This window comes from Aythya ferina (assembly GCF_964211825.1).
Source record: "Aythya ferina genome assembly, chromosome: 7".
Classification (NCBI taxonomy): Eukaryota; Metazoa; Chordata; class Aves; order Anseriformes; family Anatidae; genus Aythya; species Aythya ferina.
The window spans coordinates 26,723,404-26,749,687 of NC_140302.1; the positions used below are offsets into that span (position 1 = coordinate 26,723,404).

General features: G+C 38.0%; 1 long non-coding RNA gene across 1 annotated transcript in view; it reads right to left on the reverse strand.

The window, feature by feature from the left end:
- Positions 1-277: 277 nt before the first annotated feature.
- The window catches only part of LOC311439396, a 52,072-nt gene continuing 26,065 nt past the window's right edge, over positions 278-26,284 (reverse strand). The window contains exon 3 of the long non-coding RNA XR_014694702.1: positions 278-470. This is a non-coding gene — a long non-coding RNA (uncharacterized lncRNA). The remainder of the gene's footprint in view (positions 471-26,284) is intronic.

Genomic DNA, 26,284 nt, shown 5'->3' on the forward strand with positions numbered 1-26,284 from the left:
GTCGGTTACCACAAAATCTACTAATTTGACATTTCAGGTATGTCTCAGGGCTGCTAGTGCAAGGTCTCTCAAGAAGTGCAGAAGAAGGCAATGATAAGGAGCATCTCCATTGCAGAGCTGTCCAAATGATAGGCAGTATTGTCCAACTTGGTTTTGGTGCTTTTGTGTTTGTGTTTTTTTTGTTTGTTTGTTTGTTTGTTTTTAAATAAGACAGCTACAATACACTTTTCTTCAAAAAAAAAAAAAACCAAAACTTTTTGAATGGGGCTTAGGAATATTTGGGTTAGATCAGCATAGATATTAAACGTGGCCCCAAGTACTTCAAGATCAGGGTATGGGCTCTCTTGAAGACAGTCCTCATCTTGAAAAACTAGCTTTATTGTGAATGAATTTGATCAGCCCAGAAGATCTATTTTTTCTGGTGTTTTGAACTGCGATCCACTATCTGGTATGCTAGAGGTTTGTTTCCACTGAAAGAAAAATAAAATCATGGGTGATACTCTCTTCAGTGTATCCTCTTCTATTTTCAAATGCATGGACCAAGACTTTATTTTTCTTAAGCTGTGAAGCAATAAACCAAAGTAAATAGAGTTCTTGGTCAAAAATCACTGCCAGAAATCAGAAAACTTGGCAGGTCATGGTTTTAATCCCCCCAAATTTCCTCTATCCCTTCACTATTTCTCTTCATAGCTTTCCTGTTTGTTGTGTTGTTGTTGTTTTTTTTTCTTTTTCTAAATCCTGTATCTTGCTGACTTGCAATATATTCCTACTCTTTCTGCTGAAAGTACATCTCTCTCCAAATAGTTTACCCTGACTAACCTACAGCCCAATGCTATGGATGGTGGTTTCAGGGTCTGAAGTTTCTTCAAGCATTTTAACTGGCTTTTCCAATGAACTCAGCTCCAGTAGAACCCAGGAGTCTGTGACTGACCAGATCAAACACCACTGCTGTCCTTGTGCATTACAATGTCTACCAAAATGACATTTTGAGGTGCAGAAGGGAATAATGAAATCACTTCCTTGCTCAGCTATGGAAAAAAAAAAAAAACAAAAAAAAACCAAAAAAAACCCACAAGCTAGAAAGGACACTCCTGTGCTATCCATTTTCATCCTTTATAAATGTCCATAAGTGTGTTTGCCATCACTGATAGATTGATCAACTTCTAGGACTGACAACTTTTCTTGTAACCAATTAACTTTGCACACACACTGACTTCTTACATCTGCCCTCTTGCTAGGATTTTTTACCTTCTCTGTTTATAGGTCAGGGAGAGTGAGATTAAGATTTTACAGAAGAGGGAAATTAATCCAGAGAGAGAGCTGATGCGGAGGTAGTGGAAAAATCTGTTTGCAGGAATGTGATTGTTCTTTCTGCAGATATTTACAGCATCCTGGAAAGAGATAAACTGGCAATAAATAACAACTTCAGTCTGAACTACTTGCCACAGAGAGAGAGAGAACAGTCAATTAGTGAATTTACACTAACACAATCAGTAACCCAATCAGTACATTTCTCTAGGCTTGTTCTTGAAATCAGAGCCAGAAAAAATATTTCTATGCTTTAATTAAACATCTGAATTCATTTGTATTTTTCTTCACAAAGTGCCATAATGAAAGAGGGGAAATGAAATGTAACTTTACTGTTCAATCAGTCAAAGCTGACAACCAACAATAAAAAGCATTAATCTAAATTAGCAGCAGCGGAAAAAAAATGACACAACACTGTCTCCAGGATTGGATGGAATTGGCACCTATCACTGAAGGCCACCTGATGAATTCTGAGTCACTGTTAATTTGCATGGATCAAGACTGCAATTTACTGTTACACATGATACTTCTTGCTTTTCAAAGCAAATTGTCTCAGTACAAGTCACCAGTCAGAATATATTTCTAGAAGATGAGGACATCAGCTGAAAACATCAAATCTTTCCACAGGCAACTAGTGCAAATAGTCATCACTTTCAAAAAAATCAAGTATTTATCCATTTCCTTTCCAGTGGCTTTTAAATGTGCTGCCTTTGTACCCAGAGGAAAGTTGGACAACTTTCCAAAGCAGTTTTTCTCCCTTTCCCTGAGTTTCTACGAGGCAGACTGCACAAACAGGCATCTTCTGCTCCTCTATGGTGATACACCTGTGTTGCTTTAGATGCTGTAGCACTTGCTTTCCTTAAACAAAACCCATGGGGAGTCAGACCACTTCTTTCTAAACTCTCTGCCTTCAAACGATTTCCCAAAAGTTCCTGGCAGCCTTTAAAGCAGCTCCTGGCACCATCCTACAGGGTTTCTCAGGGCAGCATTCTGCATTGGTGAACCAGGTAGGGTGTGATCTGGCTGCAGTAACATGGTAAACCTTCTCTCCAATCCAGAAATAATGGGATATATCCAGCAGCACCTTCTCCTCCACCACTTTCTGTTTCTTCAAAGTGGCACAGAAACACCTCCCTCTTGAACAAGATCCTACCCATGCTCTTGCAAGAGTTGCTTATAATCACAGGATTATATGATTATATAATTATCATAATCATAATGATGATATAATATATATCAATATATGAGTTAGAGGTGACCCACAAGGATCATTGATTCCAACTCCTGGGTCCCCAAAGAACCACCCAAAAAGAAAGAAAAAAAAAAAAAAAAAGATCAGATCACAGTCTGCTCTGACATGCATTACTCTATGAAATGCAAAAGTAATTTAAAATGCTCAGCCTTGATGAACCATAGCAAGTGTTTGTTTCTTCGTAAGAAAATGTACAGGAATCTAAGTGCTGTAACAATTAAGTTAAAGTTAAAAATTATTTCTTAATTTTGTGCCTGCCTGAAGCCCCTGATTCCAGACTAATTAGATTTAAAAAAAATAAAAAATATAATAATAATAAATAATAATCATAATAAAAGTTTAATGGATAGGTAGGGACACAAATGTTTTCCTCACTCTGGATATAAACCATGATATCTTCCCTAAACTAAGGGATTGATTCTCCAAGCCACGGTAATTTGGTGATTGATGATAGAGACTGCAGAGGCAACCTTCAGCTGTCCATAATAGAGAAGTATTTAGGTTCCTAGCACCTGTTTAAAAGCATTAAAACTTACTGTGACATGAATGAAAATTAGTTGCTCAAAAAGATATGTAACAAAACCCCTAAGACAGACCTCACAAAGTGAGAGACTTTTTCCTCTCTTTATAAAAAATGAAACATGCTCAGTATGACCACTGGACTTTGGGAAACAGTTCACTGCATCCTGAAGTGGATACCTCTCTTTATTTGTGGACAAGCTGATGAATCATACCCTGAATTCCACTGGCTAGGCTTCAGGGAGCACCACTGATTTAATGGGAACCTATGCACCAAGTGCAGCCATAAATGTGTCATTTAACTGATGAGATGAAAATTGCCTTGGGTTTCAAACTGGTATAGTACTATTTTCAAGTTACTAGTGTAAACTCTATCTATAAACACTGGAGATAAACAGGTACACTTCCAGATTATGATTTCATTTAAAAATATTCCTTCATAGTAGGATGGATGAAAAAAAGTACATATTTCTGTCCAGGAACTCAAGAGGGAGTAGAGGATGTGGGTACCTTCTGCCTCATAAAAGATAGACACCTATAGTGTAGATATTTAGTATAATATTTAGATATAGATATTTAGATCAACACCATTTCAAGTGTTTTGAGTCAAGTACTACCACAATGTCAAGACTGGCAAAAGCCTAGTTGGAAGATTCAGTTCCAGATAAAGGCACTAATTTATAAGTCGAATTTGGTGCCATGGGAGTCATTTTAACAGCATTACACTATCCCTTCTGGACTCACTGCTATTCCAAGAGGGTACTGGTCCTGATTCGTACCAGCTGCAAATGGATGTCTTGAATAAACTAACGTCTCAAATGCCTATATACAGGGAACAGAACCAGCTTGATGCATGAGCCGAGTGTTTATATGCCTATTAAAGTTGATGAGGATCTAGTCAATAACATTTGCTGAGTATGGAAAGCTGTTCACCTAGCTCTGAAGTTTACACCTATATTCAATCAACTGAACAGCTCTCTAGACTCCACGCTCTGTACCGACTAGATCTCTACAGACTGAAAAGACACCCAGTGAACACTTAGACATGCAGACACTTAAATAACACATGTGAATCTGGAACTGAATCCTATCCCAAGTGCATAACACTTCCAGAGATCTTACAATGGATGTTATGCCAGGGAAATCCCACTGTTCTAACAGATGCTGTAAAATACAGGGGCAAAACCTCTGCAGACTTCCAGGGAGAGTTCCCCTGGTGCAGACTGTTTGGAACATCTGTGATTTCTGTAATTATTGCCCGTTGTTCCTGCTCACACATGCCTAAACCCAGATAAAGCACTTGTTCCCAAAATGATAAGCAGATGAATAAAAGGCTGAGGAGATACTTGTTGTTAATTATTTACATTTTGGGAGGGGTATAATTAGTTTTACAATTGCTAACACATTGACAATAAACAATTGTTATCTCCAGCCTATCCATACGGAAGCTTCTGTATTAGCAATTAAAAGAGGCCACATGTGCCATAGATAACTATATCTGTATAGTGACATGAGCTTTTCCCTTGCTTTTTGTTTTTCACAGTTTTGTGATTTCTTACTCATCCATTCTAGTCAGCACTCCTGAGTTCAGAACTTCCTTTATTTTAAGTAGGAGGACGTTCACATTGATCATAACATTTGAAAGAGACCACTTGGGTTGACAGCTAAGGAAATTACAGAGGCTGTTAAATTAGAATGCAACTCATTCCCAATAGAAAGGAAAAAGTCAACATAGAGACAGTTTTAACAAGGTGACATTCTTTCAAACATCATTAGCTGCAGAGACATGGATTTAAGGAAAATTTAATGGACTTCTCTCTTAGGTTCCCAGTTTGACATATATTTGTCTGGAAAAGGAAAATACAGACATTACTTTCCCATTCAGGACAGAGAGATTCTTTTTCTAGAAGAAAGAAACAGGTTTCTTTTTCTAGAATAAAACCTAGAATTAGGCAGTTTGGTTTCTAAGACCCTCCAAAAGGTAAGAATGTGCTGGTAGAAATGACAATGATGTTAAGATTAACCCATGGTGAATGACCGATATTCAAAATACAAGGATTACATTACTAACATTGACAAAATGCAAACCAAGTCCCCAGTTCTGCAGAGGATAAGGGGTTCTGATTTATAATTATTCCCTTTCACTCCAAAGATCTCAAAAAAGTCTTCCTTTCCTGAGCAAAGACAGACTTTTAAGTGGCTCAGAAATGTAAAACCATTCTAACAGGTACCATCTGTATCAAAGGAAGCCATTTCAATCTCTCATCTAGCAGCAGTTAGAAGTTGGTGTCAGTAGAGCTTGAACATCTTTTGATATTCCACCTCCATGCCTTGCTGCTTGCTTCTACCTCTGCATAGTATCAGCACATGAATTTGGGAGGCCAGGTAGAGAACCACGCTGGAAAACAGGTACAACTAAAAAGCAACCAGATTGGCACTGGCAACAAGAGAAAGGGGACAGAAGCTACTTGTGTCACCAAAGAAAGCCCAGTTTAAATGTATATTTAAGTACCACTTTTGTTCCCAGTAACTGATATTCGTACCAAAGCAGAACTTGATTAATAAACCTTGACATCTTCAGTTTCAATCTGCCTGCATACATTCCTTCCCTGAAGTCATAAACATTGTGATTTCCTTCTTTTGTTTCATGACCTAGTGAGTACACCAGGATGCCAGATAAAACTGTCTGGGCTGCACAGCAGGTGATTTGTCAGCCCTGCCTGAAGGGATCCTTCCCAAAGGGCTAAGTTGCATATTATGGTAATAAACTTCCTGAATCACTGCCTGCTCCCACTCCTGGTCCCCACTGGTTCTTATTTTAAGATTTTCCTCCACAATGAGAATTTCTATCTCATTTGGGGGACTTTTCCCAGGGATTTTCTGTTGCATCTGAAGTGTCTGTAGATGCTTGCTCCATCACTACTTGGCATGCCTAAATCCACAAGGACACTCCCAGGCACAGTGAGGATGTTTCCCTTATTCACACCCACCCCTTCCATCTGGGCAGAGCTTTAGCAGAAGAAACCCACCACATGGAAACGTGCTGCAGCAACAGTCTCACTGGTTGGTGTCTCTGCACTTCTAAGCTCTTTCTGACCCTTTCACCTCTTTTCTCTGTCTATAATTTTTATTTATGTTTTTTATAATTAGCTGAGTCCTGGAATATTTCTGCTCTTGCTGTCTTCTCTGTGTGAATCACTACCACATTTTCAAGGGTCTCCTCTCTAGCTAATTGCTAGAGAGCTAACAGCACAGCATTGTCACCCTCTGGAAATGTACAAGTATGCTTAACATACACACATACATATAAACTAATGCTCCCACCAATATATACAGACATTACATCATGTCATCTTTATAATACCTAGATAATAAAGGAGCAAGTGCCCTAGAAATATTCAATTATAAATATGTCATTTTTATAGATCAGAAAGTTTTATAGTTTTAAAACTTTCACCTCTGCTCATGCAGATACTTTTTTTTTTTTTTTTTTTTTTTAATAAGTTTGGGAAAAATCATCACAAAGCTATGAGAAATGTATCTATTCGTTAATGCTCCATGGTCTGTTGTCAAAAGACTGGTGTAGGAACAAGTTAATAGTCTATATATTCTGTTCTGGTAGATTACAGGTTTTTCATACAAGAGGATTAATACAAAAGCATGATTATCCTTTCAATTGCATTATTACATATATCATAGCATAATACAGAGTCCATAAATGGAATTACATTTTCTTTTTGTGTTTTGTTTGGTGAGCCTGAAGCTTACAAAGGAACTTGCTGAGATGGAGGGAGAACACTGCTTAAAAGAAAGGAAGCAAATTTGCCAAAACCACACGAATTGTGAGTTAGGAAGACAGCAATTTTGTCAGATAATTTAGTGAATTATCAAGCAATACACACTGTTTTCTCTCTGTAAGTATCTTTATGACTGCTACTATGACAGTTCACTAATAAAACACTATTTTATAGATGTATATATTGGTATTCCCATCTTTTGCCCTGTGCTTGTGGGTCAACTAATTATACAAGGAGCATTGGGTCCTATTTCCCCTAGTATGATATGAGAGCAAGTTCTTTAGAGCTTGCTTGTTTTATTTCGTTGTGGTTTTTGTTTTGTTTTGTTGGTTTTTTCCATCTGTGAGAACACTCTCTCACATTTTTCATCCAGAACCCCAAATCCACAGAAAAATGAAAGATCATTTTTTTTATCATCTGGAAAACTATCTTTAAAAAAAAATAATAATAATAAAAATAATAAAAAAAAAAACACGTTTCTTTGAAGAGAAACGTATCCCCAGCTTCATGTAAGTATAAATGAGGATATTAACTCTTTGCCTCATAAGAAAGTCCTGAACTGAGGTGGAAAAGCATGTCAATGCTCCATAACATATTAATATGAGGAAGAAGAAACCCTGCAGTACAGTAATAATCAGCATAAGACTGAAACTGATTCAAACTAGGAGATGACAGGAATAGGGAAGAAAAAAAAGTGGTTGTAATATACTACTGCTAAGATACAGGTGTATCCAAATTAACAGTACTGAATTGGTGTAAACAAAAAAATATGCTATTTTTCTCAGCTTCCTGAGTGGAAGTGGCCTGGGCTGCAAATGGAAGAGATGTTGTTCCTCATTTTCCTGGAGCCCCTCCCTAGGGATGACCTGCTTATATTCACGCTATCCCTAACCATGGGCTCACAGTTCCCAGTGGTTTCTTATGGAGCAGAAGTGATTACAACCACCCTAATCTCCTGATGAATCATTCCCTGTTTAGCTTGACTGGAGATACAATGTACTTGACAGCAACCTCCATGCTGGAACTGAACAGTTGGAAGATGTTGCAAAAAGGACAACTTTCTCCTCTATTATGAGACTTCCCCTCTCCTTTCTTTTTTTTTTTTTTTTTTTTTTTCCCCCTCATTATTTTGGAAAGTGAAGAGAAGAGGGCAAAAAGCATTATCAAGAAACAGAATTTTCATCGACTTAAGCAAATTAACTATGCTCAACAGTCTACCACAGTTACTACTGTGCTGGTTGCTGTGCAGTTCAAAGAACTTTTCATCTTTTACCACCCTCTGGCTTCATACTCAACCCTTCTCCCTTCTAACATTTCCAATATTTTATCTGATATTGAGTTTGTGATTTGCACCAACAATTTCCTTCATTTCCTCCTTGGCTTCACTCATTGCTCACTGTCTTCCAATGTGATAGTGGAAGACACACAACTATCTGCCTTGCACTATTTTCTTTACTGTTACTCTTCATTGTGATGTCTGTCTCCAGAGTGACTTAGCTGATACTTTCTTTGGGTGGATTTCTTATTGTGTTTTGTCTTTGTGCATCAAAATATCATCACATTTTCTCTTTCACTGCTAGTGTACCATGTTGGGACTCTTGGAAATATGTTCTTACCCCTAGTATCAAAGATGATCTTTGCAAAGATATTTCAACAAAATATGCTCCCAGTTTCAACGGAAGAAAGAGTATTTCCTTTGAGAACCCTAGCATAGGAAATAACCACAATCAATTCACAGCCCTTTGACAGATCTGGTTATCTGAAAAAAAAAAAAAAAAAACAAACTTTATAAAGCAGGAATTATGATTCCCACTGACCAACAGAGGGAACAAGATACAACACATAAATGTGATTGCTGGAGTAAGCCAGCTAATCACTGATTAAAAGTTTCCTCTTATCCCAAGGGTCAAATGACCAAAATACCTACATTGAAAGGTAATGCACAGTTAACTCTTTATCAGTCTCATCTACGTCCTCACTCATTTTTAAGCCTTTCCCAAGTGAGTAGAAATGCCTGTAGAAGGCAGTACTTCTTGGGAGGTATATTTCAGTCCAGAAACAATCTCTCTGGAATTACTGGGTCATGAAACTTTTGCAGTCAAGATCCAGTGAGACTCAATGAAAGCACAGTCTGCATGGATACGAAGCAAATCCTCCCACATTTAGCCACCTAAATTAAGGATTTGTAATCACAAACATTGAGAAGTGTTATGTTGTTCAAAATATCCCAAACACAGAATGCTATCCTTCCAAAGTAAGGATCTTCAGAAATGTTTCTATTTTGGAGTTAAGCTCTGGTAGAGCATCTTTTCCATCCCCAAACAATGCTGAAACACTGAAGCTTCCTTGTAGGAAGCAAGTTTTTCATGTAACTTGTCATTGACCTTTCCATAAATGATTTCAGCACTAATCATGAGGAACCAGGAATAGTTTTTGAGGAAAGCTTCAGAAGGGTCCAAAATATCTTTTACTCAGATCGTGACTGACCTGTTGTTTGCTACATTTTTATTTCTGTCAAGAATACGCAGTAGTATAGTACAAGATTTGTCAACCATGAGGGCTCATTCTGACATTTTATAATGCTTCTATAGAGGCTGTAATAAAAGAGGTCCAGCCCAGATTCTCAAATGTTCATCAACTGTTTTCTTTTTCATTTAAAAATCTCTGGAAAATCTTCTCTGTTGGGTACAGGGGTTTTATAAATTCTTGCAATACAAGTAGGGAACAATCCTTTCACTGAAAAAAAAAAAAAAAAAAAAAAAAAAAAAAAAAAAAAAAAAAAAAAAAAAAGCCTATTCTCCACATTGGTCTTCTCTGTACCAAAACCAGGGCTCAGATAGTGAACAAAAGAGCAAAAAGTCCTAGGTCAGCTGCTGGTTCTTCTTTTTTACAATTGAATCTCAATCTCAAAAGAGAGCCAGAAACTCTCATTTATTGACATCTCCCCCCAGTCTTGTTTCTTCTACACTCTATATCCAAACTCTGCTACTCACATTCAGATTTCCCTTTGCAAGCACAGATTAATCTCATGAATTAAAAGACAGCTCATAGCAGATATTGCCCACAAGACAGAAGCCTGCCATATATTCCTTATTATAAAAGAGAAATAATTATTTTTAATTTGTAGAACTCAACTAGGGAAAAGAAGATATATCTCAGCTAGCAGAGACCGGTGTCTGCATATTAAAAATACATTAAGATCAATAAATGGATAACTGAAACATCCATTGAAACATTTCCACCAAATATAAAAGACATGCATAGCTGTATAATTGAAATATATTTTCAGTCCGTACTACTGAGATAAAAAACTTCAACAAAAAAGAAAAAAAAAAAAAGCACAAAATGATATTTCTCACTCTTAATTACCTAGCACATAGGATTATTATTTTCTTTTTTAGTGTTTCTTTTGACTGTATTCTACTACATGACTTCAGATTTACAGCTGGAGAATGAAAATCTCTATCAATCTGCAGCCTAGAAATAGAAGGAAAAATGGACGGTAGGTTCCTCTGGCTGTCAGAGCTTTTCACCCTTTTTTGGAAGAAACCTGCTTTACTACCTTTGAAATTTTTCATTTCACAACTCTTCCCATCCTTGCAGTCCTTACTCCTCTTATCCTTCCATCCTTACTTCCATGATCCTTCCCATGCACCTCAGTCTCTGAGGTTTTCACATTTTGAGCATTTTCTTACTGCCCAAAAACTGGAGCACTGTATTATTTTAAGCATATCTTGAAGCAGATTTGCGATAAGTGCTGGCATAATCAGCAAAATAGAAACATAAGGTTTCTAGGAGCTACAGATAGAATTATACATGATTAAGCAAACAGTCTTTTGTACCATATATAGCGCATAGAGACTGAGTGTAAAGGAAAATATTTAGTAAACCAACATTTTGAGGTATTTTAAATTTGAATCTAAATGTAATCCATGCTTTGAAAATGTTTCACATCCTTGGAAGTGGGCCCATACAGAGATGTATTTCTTACACGCAAGTTTTAGAAGCCAGCTCTGTTTATAATCTTTGTGGTGGAAACCTGTCTCTAAAGATGCTCAAGACCTAGACTGAAAGACAGAATATCTTCCAAGAGAGGTTTAAAAAAATAATAATAAAATAAAACAAATTTCTCTACTTCTGCAAGTACCATTCATCTTCCAAAATCGATATCTATTTTTGAAAAGACTGCTAGGATGCCCTATAAAAAAGGCAAAGAGAAGGATACACATCTCTGGGAAACCTTGTTACAATCAATCCCATTTCCTTTTATTTGCAAGCAGGAAGGGTGGTAAAGTACAGTATGACCTGTAAGTTCACCGCATTGTTCCAGAAAATATGGGGATTAAGTCTAAGGACTATATTTATATCTATCCCCAAAGGATCACTAGATGTGACAGGACATGAAGACAAAGACTCAGGATGGATGTGCATTACACAAAATGTTTAGTGGCAAGAGACCTGAGGTGGGTGACCAAGTCGAATTGTTCCTGACTCTGTTCTGACCATCCTGGGTGCCCTGGGGAAGCTAGCAAAAATTACCTCCTTTACAAAGAAAAGCCACCTTAGAGGAGTGTTACTTCCAAAACCATGGGGCTGCCACACAGTCATCATAAGCTGCCTGGTGGAAGGGAAAATCATGTTGGTTTGTTTGACTTCAGTGGCCAAAGAGAAATTAAAAAAAAAAATAAAAAAATAAATCGATTTGGCTTTGAGAAGATTCTGATGACTCAGATGTGCTCACTGCAGAGATACTGGGAGTGAGGATAGAATGCCCTGTCCTTGAAAAGCAATTGGCTAAAGCTCAGACTTTTAAAATATTTTGGCATTGCTTCACTCCATGTTGCAAGATCCTGCTCCCCAAAGATTTTCACCCTCACTGAGATGAACCACAGAGGGCAGAAACTCCTGAGTTACAATGGAGCAAAACTGGTACATTCACACAGAGCAGAGGTCCTCAGCGGGGAGCCTGAAACTAGTGGTGTCCTTGAGCTGACGGTTGCAAACTTGTTGGTATCTAGATCCTCACATTTCTCAAGGAAAGGGAATGGAAAAATATTCAGGACCATACCTAAGTGTCAGCTCTGCCTGATGGTATTGAGTTACAATGAGCCAAATCCAATCCTAATGCTGGGTTATGTGAACAAGGTGACCTACCCACCCACCTCACTAAACTGACTTAAACATGCTCTGAAAGGTAGAAAAAACATCTGCACACAGAGAGACTGTAAGTCTTCTCCCCCTTGAAGTATTACTCAGTGCTATTTAGGTTTTCCTGTTGTTCATAAAGAAAGTGTTATTTGGCTTGGGATAGAAGGAGCTGGCATTAGCCCACGATGCAGTCGGCTATGGCAAGCACTCTGCTCGTGCTCAGAACACGGTGCTAATGCAGCAAGCCCTGCACTTGCAATTAAATCTCAACAACACTAAGTTACTACTGTAGCCTCAGCCAATTAGCCACAAAACTAAAACCACTGTTAATTCGCCTGGAGTACAAGCCAGCGAAGATTGGCAAACTCAAGAGAACAAAGTTAAAGAATATCAGTATTGGTGACTTACAACAAATATTACTAAGCACTTCCTTAATAACTTCCGTTCAGGAAATCTCAGTTCTGGGTAAAATCCTGAATCCCTCCTCCTCACAGGTGTCCCCCATTGCTTTTAGAGGAAGTCACCAACACTCTGAATCCCTATAATTCAGACAGCTATTTCAAACTAAACGTGAATTATAACGACACTGATTCTTTTTCAGAGAAAAATAACCTTTTAGTCTAACACTTTTTTTCTTCCCATGGGAGAAAAAACAACCAGACAGAAACCTAAAGGTCCAGCAAGACAATTTATATTGTGGGTATCATAAAAACTGAATGTGTTTTCAGGCTTCATGGTCATAAACTTGGTTAGAGAAAAAATATATGTTCATTTCTTTTTTTTTTTTTTTTTTTTTTTTCACGTAAATTCATTTTCTTTTCACTGCAAGAGACTTCCTTTAGCATGCATGGCTGAGGAAGTTTTTATTAATTTTGAAGTTTTCATTTTGGCACACCAACTTTTACTACTTTATAAGCTACAACCATGTGATTGCTGCCATTGCTTCTATATCCAGGGTCACCCTTCTGCTCCTTAATAAACAGGAGCACGCAGGAGTCCTATTAGTAAATTTGAATTTATGAACAAGTTTGAGTGACAGATGCTTGCATGTCATGAATAGGAAAGCAGTGAGTTTCCAAACATGACAGACAGTATCAGACTTACAGGTTTATACTGTATAATAAATACACAACCACCAAAGACCTCCCAAAGCAGAAGTGCAGTGTAAAATTAGACATGGAAATATGTTTCACAGAAACATACAACCTGGAATAAACTCAGTCACTGATTTAAAGATCAAAGCCGAATTTCCTTAAGTGGTATATTCTTTATTGCAGCGCTGGATGCACGGGGGATCCTTCCGCCTATCGTGCATGTTTGAAGTGACAAACTATCTCGTATTTATACAGCGAAACAATGAATATTCAATCAGCACCTATACATATTCATTACCTAACCCCGCCTACCCTCGCTTCGTATGCTAATCAGCTTATCAGTCCTTGCGCTTGCGCAAAGCCTTCCAAGAATTGTGGGCCAGGGTCTCCAGGATGTGGGCAGTGGTCTTTGGGAGGAAGGCCGTAGGTCTTCCTCGTAATGCACTTTCTTAATCAGTTGTTTTCCAGGCTGTAAAAATGCTGAGTTGTCTTTCGGTTTAACTGGGGGGTCGGCGGATAACAGGATGTCTCAGTTAACAAGACATAACAGACAGTTGACTCAAGTTATCTCAAGTCTTAGCCTGACTGAGTGTTAACGGATAATGGGGTGTTTTCAAATAACAAAATGCTTAAACGTAACAGAAGGTCTACAGATAACAAGATGTTGTTTACTTTGTCCTTGCTAACTTTTAATCACAAGTTCTATTCTATCCTAAAGTAAGTTTATACAATATCAAACCACAAGCTTTATTCTATCCTAAAGTGAGTTTATACTATATCATTCCCCCCTTTTCTGGAAAATCTAGTAAATTCTTTTACTTAATACGAAAATTTTCTTCCCAGTCTTTATGATATGTACCCCTCAATACCTTACCATGCACATTTGTCAAGGAGGTTAACATGGACATTCGTCGTAACAATTTCCAATTCCAAACAAGTAACACAAAAGACAATATTAAACTTATACCAACTAATATCAATAAAACAATAATTGGGTGACTCAATGTGTTCAAAATTCCAGTTACAGTTGGCGACCATCCAAAAAGTGTATCCCACCAGTTGTGACTTGTGTCCCGTTTTACCCTTTGCAAAACTCTGCTTATTTCCTTTGTATCATGATGGACAGTAATTAGAGTCTTCTCTCCACTTTCCTGAATACCTTTTAGAATTCTAATCAGGTCTTGGTGTCTAACTAGTTGCTTCACTAGTGTGAGGTTCATCCCAATAGGTGTAGGTAGTAACTTATGATACATTGTGTTGTTAGACTTGATCAGCTGGTGGGATACCACTGGTGCCAAATATAGAAAATCACACCCGACGATTCTAACAAAGTTACAAATACAAAAATTAGAATGATTTCTGTTATGGAGAGTTATATTCTCCTTGTCTATTTCTACAAAATCACAAGCAGTTCTTAAACACACGCACCCTTGACCAACATATACAAGCACAGTCTTTAGACTAGTATTTGGGTGAATTTCAAAGTGGCAGATACCTTGCTCCGTGTCAAAACATACATCCTGAGCATCAATTGTATTACTTTCACAAATAAATCCTTGTTGTTCCCGTGTAACACATGATTCTAGATTTACAGACTGCCATTTCCCATTCTCCATCCGTGCCCATGTTCTATGCTCTGAAGGATAAAGCACTGTCTTCTCATGGTTTAATCCTAGTGCAAGGATTGGGTGAATAACATGAACTGTAGCATTACGTATAGTAAGCACGAAGGCAGTAGCCATGTTAACAACGGGATCATAAGTAAAATTCACCAGGGTCCACCAAGACTGGAACTTCTTCTCAAAATCATTGGCATTGTCCCAAACTGCTTTTCGGATTTCAGCTGGAAAAATGCCTTCACTTCCTTCCCTAATAATCAAGGCAGCCGTTGCCTGCAACCATAACTGTGCTTGCATACAACTAAGAGCTAAGGATACATTATCTTGAATCACACTAAGTGCATCTATTATTAGTTTGTGATCTTGGTCTTCTGCATTTTCCCATTTCGGTAACACCTTTGAAACTTGCCATTGGCTAGTTCCCAATGCCAATAAGGATGATTGTAAGGGTTGTTTTAATTTTGTCAAATCACTTGTTGCTGTGGCTAGCTTATTCATTAATATTTCTGAATCAATGCCATTTAAAATTCCTAACCCTGTTCCTAGCATTCCAGTTAAGTCTCTCCGTGTCCTGCCCCTGAAATGTACTTGCTTCTGTGACCATATTGTCCAGTCTTCAAATGATGTCCTTAAGAAAGGAGAACAGGCTGGTTGAACTGCTGAGATGTTGATTTGTATTAGCAATTCAACACGCTTGAGTGACCATTCTGGATTAAATAACAATTGCTGTTGGCCCGTGTTCCTTACTACATACGGGCCTGTTTCATAAATTTTGGGTTCCAGTTTGATTAGAGGTGGGGCATGGGTTGTAGAGGGTCTCACTGTGGTAGGAAGTGTCGCATATATTATAAAATTTAACATGAGGCCCTCATCATTATTGACTTTGGACTGTCGGCCATTATTATTATTCCAAAAACAGCTAATTTCTACATCCTCTGTTAATATAAAATTATACCAGCAATCCAATTTACCTGGGCGAATACAACCCTCCTGTTGTTCATTTTTGGAAATTGGTTTAACTAAAATCCCCGTTGCTTTCTCGTCAGTCGTTCCATTAAACATTTGACACCCTATTTTAATTTCATCCCCTATGGTTCTTTGGTGTGTCCACCCTTCCCCTAATTTTCGCCATTCTGATGGTTTATATAAATAGTTACCATTTGTTCGCCAGACGACCATGACTGATAACTTTCCATTAAGATTCTTATCCTCTGTTGTTACGGCTTCAGTCCAAGGCCACCCACCATTCTCTATTATCACAGAGGCATCTTCTTGAATCACAATTACAATTATAAGCCATAAAAACAAAACAATTCTATGAACAAATCTTCTGCCAACCATATTACCAAATACTCCCAACCTTAATGTCCTCATTTTGTTCGAGTAAGCTTTAGTTTCAGTTCGTCGTCACCTGGTGTTACTTTCCAAGGAGCTCCTGGAGCCTTCTTCACTCGGGAATAGTGGATCCAAGCAGCTTGTTCTCTAATCTTGATAGCAGTGTGAGTTGTCAGCAACACTTGATACGGTCCATTCCATTTTTCCTCTAGGGGTTGTCCTGAAAAAGTCTTTATATATATATAGTCCCCAGGCTTAAAGGGGTGGATTGGTTGATCCAACCCTCTAGCCCTGGTCCCTAAAACAAATTTATGTACTTTATTTAATTGTTTTTGAAGTGCAGTTATATAAGTATATAAATATTCTGATCCCAGCTGCGTTAGATCCTCTCCGCTAAACAGAAATTGATATGGCCTTCCATACAAAATTTCAAAGGGGCTCAAATTCTCTTTTACTCTAGGTTTAACTCTAATTCTGAGTAATGCTAAAGGGAGGGATTGAGGCCATGACAAATTAGCCTCTTGTCCAATTTTAGCTATTTGTTGTTTAATTAAATGGTTCATTTTTTCTACCTGTCCACTTGCCTGTGGTCTATAAGGAGTATGCAGTTGCCAATCTATCTTTAAGATCTTACTTATCTGTTGCACCACTTGTGCACAAAAATGTGAACCTCTATCAGAAGACATTGCTACTGGAATCCCGTAGCGGGGTATTATTTCATTTAACAAGACTTTAACCACTTCTCTTGCTTTATTTGTTCGACAGGGAAAAGCTTCAGGCCATCCAGAAAACGTGTCAGTCAAAACCAGTAAATAACGATACCCCCCTTTTCTAGGGAGTTCTGAAAAATCAATTTGCCACTGTTGTCCTGGATAATTTCCTTTACCAATTATTCCAAATTTTATTCTATTCTTAGTATTGGGGTTGTTACGTAAACAGATGCTACATTGTTGAGTTACTTGTTTTATTGTTGTGTATAAATTTCGTCCCACTAATGTCTGACTCATGCTCTTATGCAATGTGTCAGCTCCCCAGTGTGTTTTATTATGTTCTGTAAGAACTATGGGCCATATCAAATTAGAGGGTATTATCACGCGGTTATCTTTTAAATATACCCATCCATCTGGTTTCTTTTTACCTTTCAAATCTTCAATTAATTTTAAGTCTTCTTTTGTATAATTTGGTTTTTGGTTCCTGTACATAGTTTGGATTTTACCGTCTGGTATCAAAGACAATGCCTTCACCTCAATTATTTCAGCTGCCCGTTTAGCCTCCTGATCTGCCAATCGATTTCCAATTTCAAAATCAGCATTCCCCTTTTGGTGTCCCCGACAATGCATGATAGCTACCTTTTCTGGTTGTTTTACTGCCTCTAACAATCTTAAAATCTCTTCAGCATGTTTTATCTGTTTTCCCTGGGCAGTCAACAATCCACGTTCTTTCCAAATTGCTCCATGAGCATGTACCACGCCGAATGCATATTTAGAGTCTGTCCAAATATTTATTTTCCTTCCTGCTGCCAGTTCCAGTGCTCGTGTAAGAGCAATTATCTCTGCTTTCTGGGCGGATGTCCCAGGGGGTAATGGTTTAGACTCGATTACCTGTTGAGCAGTTGTAACAGCATATCCTGCCTTACGTTGTCCTTGTTTTACAAAGCTGCTCCCATCAGTATACCAAGATTCATCAGCATCTTCTAAAGGTTCTTCCTTAAGATCGGGTCGACTAGAATACACAGTCTCCATTGTTTCTATACAATCATGAGTTATAGGTTCATCCAGAGTTCCGCTAAGGAAAGAAGCTGGATTTACGATGTTAGTGACCACAATTTCCACATCATCTTGTTCTACTAATATTGCTTGATATTTTAAAAATCTTTGTGGTGAAAGCCAATGATTTCCTTTTTGTTCCAAAACTGTTGAGACCGTATGGGAGACTAACACTGTCATTTTCTGTCCCATTGTAAACTTCCGAGCTTCTTGTATATTGATAACAACAGCTGCAACAGCTCGAAGGCATCCGGGCCATCCTTTACTTACTTCATCTAATTGTTTAGAGAAGTAAGCTACTGCTCGTTTATAGGGACCCAGTCTTTGTGCTAGTACTCCCAAAGCTATCCCTTGTCTCTCATGAGAAAACAACCAAAAGGGTTTCGAGAGATCCGGTAATCCCAAAGCCGGAGCTTGCATCAATTCTCGTTTAAGTTGTTTAAAGGCGTTTCGTGCTTCTCCAGTCCAGACTAACTTTGACTGGTTAATCTTTATCAATTCATATAGAGGCTTTACCATTAGTCCATAATTATAAATCCAAAGGCGACACCAACCTGTCATTCCTAGAAAGGTTCGTAGCTCCTTTACCGTTTGGGGTTCTGGAGTCCGGCAAATGACTTCCTTACGTTCAGTTCCTAGTTCTCGCTGACCTCCCGAAATTCCAAATCCCAAGTAGGTCACGTGTTGTTGAACCAGCTGGACTTTCTGTTGAGAGACTCGATATCCATTTAAACCCAGAAAATTAAGGAGACTTATAGTCCATTGAATACAACTCTCTTTAGTCTCGGTAGCTATTAAGAGATCATCTACATATTGTAACAAAGCCCCTTCAGTGTCCGGAGGTATCCAAGTTTCAAGTTCCTTTGCTAATTGGTTTCCAAAAATAGTGGGGCTATTCTTGAATCCTTGTGGTAGCACTGTCCACGTTAACTGTGTCTTTCTGCCTGAGTCAGGGTTTTCCCATTCAAAGGCAAATAGGTTTTGGCTTTCAGTGGCTAAAGGTAGGCAGAAGAAGGCATCTTTTAAATCCAGTACGGTAAACCAGACTTGACTATTCCTTAATTTAGTCAGCAAAGTATAAGGGTTTGCCACTACTGGATGTATATCCTCAGTGATCTTATTTATGGCCCTCAGATCCTGAACTAGCCTATATCTTTTTCCATCTGCCTTTTTAATTGGCAATATGGGTGTATTGTATTCTGATTCGCATTCAATCAATAATCCATACTGTATAAATCTATCAATTATCTCTTTAATTCCTTTCCTATCTTCTATCCTTAAAGGATATTGCTTAACCTTAACAGGTTTCTCTCCTGGCTTTAATTTAATAATTATTGGGGTCACATTTTTAGCTCTTCCAGGAACTTCAGTGGCCCAAACTCCTGGATATACTTGATTTATGATCTGCAAGGGTATTTCACTTTTAGGGTCTGTTTGTATTAGTGCCAAGCTTAACACATTTATTAGTTGTTCTTCTCCTATCCTTAATTCCATTTTCCCCTTTTCAAAGATAATTTCTGCTTCTAATTGTTCTAACAAATCTCGACCTAATAGAGATTTTGGAGATCCAGGCAGGTATAAAAATCTATGTATTCCCATTTGTTTTCCCAATTTATATTTCAATGGTTTTAAGAAAAAGGCTTTTTCCTGTTGGCCAGTGGCTCCCATCACAGTCACAAAGTCTTTATCTTCTGGTATTAGTTTCTGGTTCAGCACTGAGTAAGAAGCTCCCGTGTCTATTAAAAATTCCATCTCCTGTTCCAATTTCCCTAGCTTAAGTTTAACCAGTGGATCTGCTAGGGTAGAGTCCCCCGGTCCCCCTCATTGGTTCGTAATCATTACTAGCTTGTTTCCCTCTTGCCGCTTCGGGCATTCATTTTTCCAATGTCCTACCCCTTTACAATAGGCACACTGCTCAGCCCGCAAAGAGGATCGCATCATCCTTCCCCCCCTTCCCCTGCCTCGAAGAGGCTCTTCCTGTTTTCGCAGGGCTGCCACAGTGGCAGCTGCAATTGTTTCACCTAACTTTTGCCTTTCATTCCCCTCGCGATTTCTAAACACCCTCCAGGCTTCTTCTATTAATCTTTCTAAATCCCTTACATCTGGTTCCTTCATTTTCTGAAGCTTTCTTCTAATATCTTCTGCTGATTGACCTAAAAATAGAGATACTAACTGAAGTCTACCCTCCTCTGAGGAAGGGTCTATAGTGGTAAACTTCTGCATTGCCGCCCTCAGCCTTTCAAGAAATTCTGACGGGGTTTCTGAGATTCCCTGTTTTATTGTATATAGTCTTGACCAATTCACAGACTTTGGTATCGCATTTTCTAAAGCAATCCTAATCCATTCTTGATATCGTTTTAGCATCCTATAATCATTCTCATCATTATAATCCCAATTAGGATCCGCCCTAGGCACATGTACTTCCACTGTGCCGGGCAGAATTCCTGAGGCTACCTGGCTTTGTACCAGCGTTCTAGCAGCTTTAACTATTAACTGTTTTTCAGTTTCTGATAATGCAGCCAACATTATCTCTATATCCCTCCAATCCGGGTCTAAGTTTTTCACAATCAATTCAAACCTTTTAGCCACCGCCTCTGGATCATCTCGATACCCTGTCACTGCCTCTTTCCAAGAGTCTAGTTCATTAGTTGTGAAGGGTACTTTAATTCTAGCAGGTCCGTTAGCTCCCATAGCCTGCCGCAAAGGGGCTTGGATTATCGGTCCTAATTTACTCCGTGTACGAGCAGTTATCGGAGTAAACCCCTTAGATTCTATGTCATTTTCTACTTTTTCAACTTCTATTCCAGTATGTACATCACCAGTCATAGGTGGCAAAACATAATCTTCCATCCTTTCCTCTGGCTCATTTAATTTTAAACATCTCTGCCCAATGCTACATGCCGAACAACACCTCCTTATCTTCCCCGCTCCATTCCTCCTCATATCCTTTTCAATTGATAAGATTAAAGGGTCTTGTGGAGCCAGATTAATGCCACACTCCTTCTGCCATTCTGTGTGGTTTCTCAGAGTAAAAAACATATCCGCATATGAGACTTCATCCCACTTTCCTTCCCTCCTTAAAAATAACATTAATTGCAATAGAGTGTTATAATTCAAAGTCCCATTTCTGGGCCATTTTTCTCCTTCTTCTAATTTGTAAAGAGGCCACCACTGATTACAATATTTTACCAGAGTTTTCTTATTTTCACCTCCACCCGGGACCCCTCCTATATCTTTCCAATGACTTAAAATACAGCCCAATGCACTTTTCTTAGGAATTTCACTGCTTTCTCGCCCCCCCATTTTCTAATTCACAATTTCAGAATATATGTATCACTTACAAAAATGTGGGCACGCAGGTATCTTTCAATAGCAATGTCACAAAACTACTATTATTACCAGGAGATATTGCCAAAGTCACAATAACAATAATCAGAGTCAAATTCCACATGCCATAGGTCAGAAAACCGAAATATGTAACACTGTAACGATATCTTTCTTATAACAACGTCACAAAACTTATTATCACCAAGAAAATAGCCAAAATCGCAGTAACAATAACCAGAGTTAAATAACACAATCCATGAGTCAGAAAACCAAAATAGGCAACACAATTCCAGATGGACCTTAAAGCGAGCTCTTTCCTTAAGGTCCCCAAATATACTTATGGTTCTTACCACAAAGTATATACCAAATACTGCCTTGCAGAAGATCACCTTCCGACTTACAGACAGTTCCAGATCCAGATGGACATCAAGGTCCCCAGATATACTTGTGGTATTATCCACAAAGTATATACCAAACACTGTCCTGCAGAAGATCACCTTCCGACTTATTGGACAGTTCCAGACGACCGGTCTACCAGAAAACCAAACCAGAATAAAGAATATACTCACTTACAATGATGGGGTCCTTGTCTGCCTCCGCAGTGATCCGGTGAGTCGAGGAGTCCCTCCGGGAAATCCCGGGGGTACCCTAGGAAGTCCTGTCCCCAGCGGGTCCTGCGGACCGGCAGAGAGGTTGTCCCATCTGGGTCGCCAAATTGATTTAAAGATCAAAGCCGAATTTCCTTAAGTGGTATATTCTTTATTGCAGCGCTGGATGCACGGGGGATCCTTCCGCCTATCGTGCATGTTTGAAGTGACAAACTATCTCGTATTTATACAGCGAAACAATGAATATTCAATCAGCACCTATACATATTCATTACCTAACCCCGCCTACCCTCGCTTCGTATGCTAATCAGCTTATCAGTCCTTGCGCTTGCGCAAAGCCTTCCAAGAATTGTGGGCCAGGGTCTCCAGGATGTGGGCAGTGGTCTTTGGGAGGAAGGCCGTAGGTCTTCCTCGTAATGCACTTTCTTAATCAGTTGTTTTCCAGGCTGTAAAAATGCTGAGTTGTCTTTCGGTTTAACTGGGGGGTCGGCGGATAACAGGATGTCTCAGTTAACAAGACATAACAGACAGTTGACTCAAGTTATCTCAAGTCTTAGCCTGACTGAGTGTTAACGGATAATGGGGTGTTTTCAAATAACAAAATGCTTAAACGTAACAGAAGGTCTACAGATAACAAGATGTTGTTTACTTTGTCCTTGCTAACTTTTAATCACAAGTTCTATTCTATCCTAAAGTAAGTTTATACAATATCAAACCACAAGCTTTATTCTATCCTAAAGTGAGTTTATACTATATCATCACACCAGTCCTTTGATACTGAAAGTAATCATGCGATAAAAATATCAGGATCTATCTTAAAGCTGTTTTGGTTTTTCCCTCTTTTTTCCCTCTTCTGCAAGACCATTGCAGAAAGTTGTGTTTTGTTGTTTTTTGTTAAAGCACATTGCTCTAACATCACCTCAAAAGACAGGCTTTCTTTTGAATGAAATAGCAGCAAATGGGAGAAGAGGGGAAAAAAAAAAAAAAAAAAAAAAAAGTAAAATGAACAGGTTGAGATGGGGTGAGAGATAATAAGTCTGGAAGATAATGGGAGGCAGAGGTTTCAAACAAACCCCCAGTTAACACAGGATAAAGAAACCCTCAATGACCTCATTGCTTCACTACAGCAGCTCATGCTTCTGGTAGGAAAGTATTCGGCTAGCTTCTCCTCTCAGTCATCAAGTTAAACTATTTAATAGAGTGAAAGAACAGTAGTGACTACTGGACTCCTGAAAGGTGGGTTTCCCTTATCCTAGGGGGACAAATATCTGGGACTGACAGCTTTGGGGAATAAAAGGAGATTTTGGAGATACCATGTTTCATTTCCATTTGTGGCCCAGTTAAATGCTCAACACCATTAAAAACAGGGTAAGAAAAGATGTCTGAACTTAGTCCCTGTTTGTTGTCTCAAAGTCAAGTTTTTTTTTCTCCATTATATTTACCACTCGCCTTTTAAGTAAGTTAGTAATGTCTCCCCCTACTCCCTCCAGCTCACCTCTTGGGAGACCATTCCAGAAATTAATGGAAGTCACTGCTAGAGGGTTTTACTTGACATTCTGGTTCTGTTTATCCTGGCTCAATCTTATCCCCAAAGTCAGTATAGAAAAAAGAATCATAGATTTTAAAGGGCAGAAATGGTCTCAGTGATTGTCTACTGTGACATGAATAACTCAAGCACAGGTCACACTACTCATTTTGATCCCAAGTGCATGACCAAGAGTGCTTTTCTTCTGACTTTTTTCTTCTTCTTTGGAAAAATAAATTCAATGTTGAATTTAAAATTTGCAATTTTATAAAATCTACTACAGCCCTTATAAAGTTGTTCCAGTGGTCAGTTTGCACAGTCATTGAAATTTGCACTTCATTTTTAGTCAAAATTTTTCTTGTTTGGACTCACAGTCATCATTTCACTTTTGTTACACTGCAGAACCTTATCAAATTTATTCCTTCTGCCTGACCCCTTTCCCCTGTCACCATACTTAAGCTACCATCAGGTCACCATCTAATCTTTCTTTGATAACTAGAATTGCCTGAGTCTTTCATAACAAGCAACATTTTCCAAGCCTGCAAGCATTCATTTGGCTCTTCTCTGAATCCCTTTCAGTTCATCAATATCCATCTGAAGTGTAGACACCAGAACCAAATAGTATTCCAGCAGCAGCCTCACCAGTCCCAAATGCAGACTTAATTTAACCTTACTCCTACTCAGTTCCCTTGCATTTAAACCTTCAAAGATTACACTAGGTTTTTGAATCATGCTCAGGGAGCATGAAGACCATCTCTGACCACCATGACCTCTTTTCTGCCACTGCTTTCCATTCTATGTGTATATCCAATATTTTTATTTTCCAGACATATAATCTTAGATTTGGCTCAGCTAAAACACATAGTGTTTGCCTGATATCTCCAACCTGCCAGATCATTCAGCAATCTGTTCTTTTCCATGCTTCCCCAAGCCTGTGTTATTTACAGACATAATCCATAATTACGTTCTAATTTTTATTTCCAAGTTATTGATATGTTTGTTAAACAGTGTGGGGCTGAGAACAGATTATTGTGGAAAACACAGACAGTTGACAAAAATTCCCTTTTTGTAATTAGACTTTGAGATCCATTGTTTAATGAGTTTTCAATGCATTCAATGTGTGTCCCATTGATTTTGTATCACTCCAGCTTACAAATCAATACATCATGTGAGTATCATTCCAAATGTCTGAGAGAAGTCTATTATATAAACAATATTACATTTATAAAACAGACATGTAATTTCATTTTGAAAAATAGTATCAACTCAGTTAAACAAGGCCCTTCTCCAGAAAACCATGTTGACTTGTATTTGTTATTTCCCCCTCGTTAACTCCTTCATTACTAGAGTCTTGTGTGCCTAAAATATGCCTTTATTTTGCCCAGAACTGATCACGGGCTAACAAACCTGTAATTACCTGAATCATACCATTTTTCCTTTTCAAATCTTGGTGTTGAATTTCTCTGGGATACACTCTGCTTTTCTAAAATAGTGTTAAAGATCATTAATTGCTGCTTTTTAGTTTCCTTATCTGCAAGCTGTTTCTGCTGATTTGAAGAGTTCTGTTTGCCATTATCCTAGATTTTTGTTGGAGATACATAATTTCATATATAAATATTTTTTTATATATGATATATAAAATAATTATATTTATTCATGTTGATCATCATCTGATGTTCATATTCATTGACTGAAATATGGAACAGAAATACTTCTAGTATTATTGAGAAATCTCAGTAATGCAACAATGTTATTGTTATGGTTTTCATGTTTTTGACATACTTAAGTGTTGATATCTTTACATCGGGTGACTACAAATTTCTGTGTCTTTTTGCTTTCCATTTAAAATTTTCATACTCATGTCCTGCTAATTCTGCCATTTGACAAATTTGTTTATGTATGTACAAACATTGGGGGTTGGAGTTGATCTTTAAGATCCTTTGCAACCCAAGCCATTCTTTGATAATACATATAAAAAAATGCACAAACGCACATACACACATTCAAATTTAGCTATTTCCCTTTTCATTCTAAGCAGGGCTGAGAGATTTTTTAAGCAATAGGTTTTTCCTCAAAGTATGTGACTGTGACTTTTTTGGGCATTTATTAAAGTGTTCTTAAACAGATCCCTTTTTCATTTTTCCACTTAAGTGTTCTCTCCCTGCAAATTTAACTCAGTTGTTCCTGTTGCATAGACTAAAACCTTTTTAAAGCATAAGGCACAAGTTTAAATGATTTGAATGTATTCTGTTTATATAAAAGACATAATCATGCACACCTCAGCAAGCATTGCCAGGTAGTTCCCAGATCAGTTTCTCTTTGACTGTGAATATAAAGAATTTCCAGTGTTGAATGCAATATTATTGTTGTGCACTATAAAGGATATTTTAGTATTAACAGCATGAAGCTTTGAAGCTGTCAGCCTCCCGGTAACAATGGGGATAACATTTCCCCCCTATGCATTATGGAGGAGTCTTTAAAGAAGTTTTTATACTGTTCTCTCATAATTTGGTGATCGGTAACTGATAGCAGCAAGAAATACACATCATGTGCTCTGAATATTTTGATATTATCTGTGAGTGTACAAGATTATTCTCAAATTCATCAATGACACAAATAATAATAGTTTTGAGGAGGTCAACTTTGTCAATTTGAACCTTCCTAAATTGGTTCTAAATAGAAATGTTCATAACTTCAACTTGCAAACATTCTTACTGGACTTGAGTAATACCTATTAATAACAAATTTAGTTTCATAAATGAAAAATTACATGTGGTTGTTATCAAAGTTCTCTGTAATGGAAAATAGATAATAGACTACAGTCTTTTTTTTTTTTTCCTTCTTCTTAATATCTTAATTTTCTGCTAGGTAAATGCATCCTTGGTCTTTTTCCTTCTTCGTTCTGTTGTTTATTCAGTCTGATCCTGATCAACCTGGCCAATGTAAGCTTTAGAAGATTGTTTCCATGTTTACTGAGATAGGAGAT